The sequence below is a fragment of the Macrosteles quadrilineatus genome, unplaced genomic scaffold (genome assembly GCF_028750875.1).
Source record: "Macrosteles quadrilineatus isolate MER2022 unplaced genomic scaffold, UCM_ALF_1.0 Scaffold_2__2_contigs__length_208266976, whole genome shotgun sequence".
Taxonomy (NCBI): domain Eukaryota; kingdom Metazoa; phylum Arthropoda; class Insecta; order Hemiptera; family Cicadellidae; genus Macrosteles; species Macrosteles quadrilineatus.
Window position 1 is genome coordinate 130,378,115 of NW_026542595.1, and position 2,398 is coordinate 130,380,512.

At 31.1% G+C, this 2,398-nt stretch overlaps 1 non-coding gene across 1 annotated transcript; it reads left to right on the plus strand.

Annotated features, from left to right (window-relative positions):
- Positions 1–393: 393 nt before the first annotated feature.
- Positions 394–465, plus strand: Trnat-ugu (transfer RNA threonine (anticodon UGU)). The gene has a single exon. It is a non-coding gene; the product is annotated as a tRNA-Thr (tRNA).
- Positions 466–2,398: the final 1,933 nt, after the last annotated feature.

The window sequence follows — 2,398 nt, forward strand, 5'->3', positions numbered from 1 at the left end:
CAAATTAGTATTGAACTACTATCAGTAAAATCAATTGAAGACATATTTTAACCATATAAAACTATAAATGTTTTTTGCAATCAACTAAATTATAGTTTAGAGGTTAGCAATGTGTACAGTATATTTACGAAAATATAGCAACGTAGATGTGTGTTTTCATTTGAAGAGATTTTATTTATACTCTCAAATTTGCAAAAAGAAATAAAAAAACGTTAAACCCCCCAAAAATAGTCGGGTCCAGTTGCAATACAGTTCAATGGCTTCAATTAGGTTTTCTTAAAACAAAGCGCTTCCATCCAATGAGACGGTGTGCACAGTTACTAATCAATTCATTGTTGTAAGCCTTATCAGTTTGTTCGACCATTGTTGTTGATTATCAGTTGACAAATCAACGCCTCTTTAGCTCAGTGGCAGAGCGCTGGTCTTGTAAACCAGCGGTCGTGAGTTCAATCCTCACAGGAGGCACTATATTTTTAATTTCAGCTGCAATACAGGGAAAAAATTGATTAATTAATTTGTAGGAAATAAATGGAAATGAAGGTGGCAAGTAAGATGATTATTTTGTAGTATTTTTACTTATGTTTTTTAATTACGAAGTATCTATGTTCGTCTTATTAAAATCAAATCTAAATGTGATCAAAGATTCTTTCCATGACATAAAATCAAAATACTAATATTTACGTTAGTTGAGTTTTATAGTTTTCAAAACTAGTTTTACCATTTTTTTAATGACATATTATTGCTAGTTTTTATTGGATGTAATTATTATTAAATTTAGTTAAATCAGTATGTTTATTTTGCAACAATCGCCTTATTAAATGGACAGCTAAAGCAATGGTATTGTTAATAATTTAATTGCCAAAAAATGTTAGGTTTAATTTAATGTGATAGTATCAGTCAAATGTAAAGAAAACTCCCATTTTAAATTAAAATTTGATACAGCCAAGGTGATCAGGTCCATTTATCACAGTAAATTGTTAATTATACATATTTTCTTTTACAATCAATAAATACTGTACTTGACAGTATCTTGTTTGTAAAAATTATTGTTTCTACCTTCTAAATAATATTACAGATAATTTGTATTACATTATTGAATAAAAAATTACCAGTAACCCTTTGGAATAACAATTTTTAAGTAACTTTTACTTCCATCGTTAAATTACGTTTAGGAAACTGTGACGGTTTTTGAAATAAATTCCGTAACATCTCTCTAAACTGTAATACTACTCCGAAAAATACAGGTTTTAATCTACATAATGTAGTAGTCTAAATTTCTGAGTAGTGTTTTTTTATCCATATCCTTATATATTAAGAGGCAGACATGTTTCTTGAAACCCCTTTTCTCAGATCGTGTGCATCGCAGGGAAAATATACGCATACTGTTAGAAATATATTTTCCTGTAGATGTGCAGAATCCCTTTACAAGTTACAATAGGCTCAAAATAAGCACAACAAATTAATTCGGGCACTGGAAGGAAGACCTCTTTAACCGTTTCGTAAAATACTATCATTGAAATACCAAACGAACTACACAATGCTCGTCTATCATTTCCTAAGCCTCACATCTGCCGGTATTTACCCTGTAACCACCCTAACCCGGAAAAGGTAAACAAATCACCCTAAGTATTATGTAACAGATTTCATATGTTGCTTTTTTGCGAACCACAGCCGGACGTCTCCCCCCCCCCTACGGAGATGGATTCACCCCAAAAATGAAATCGAGCTTGGTAAAAAAAACTGTGGACCATTCAGACCAAAATCCGACGACGTCCTATTGTGCAACTGACAGCTAAATCCAAATCTATACACCTTTATTTTGTGGGATTTAAATCCTAGTTGGAGTACGTACGTAGTTTGAAATTAGAATTTTTATTTTTTCGATCAGAACAATTAAGTTTGAGACGATAAAATTTGTAATAGATTCATATTTAAAACTGTTTAAGTTAAGGACAACTGATAAATTAATAAAGGTAGTACTTTCCTGAGTTTCCCATTTAATTCTGTAAATGTACGCTACAGTGTGCTTTGCAAATTGTTTGTAACTTCCAGGAATAATCCTTGATATATAATTCTGTCCGTTTGATAGGTCTATACGAGTAAACTGAAATTTGGGTTTTCATTCCCTAATTTATTTTTTAGGTACAAACGCCAATAAGAGAGCTAGATTTATACTGCTAACAGTGAATTTGTGTAACAGAATATTATTAACAAACCCTATACCAATTATCTTGGTAATAAATATATCATCACATGTTTACTACAGTACGTTTGTTTCCCTTGCTGAATGTGAATTCTTGTGTTAATAATTGTTGGATAAATTACAGTTGTAGACGAAGGATATGAGCTGCTGTAGATAACTTATTTGGGTTAGCGATACTATTATATAAAAATATAA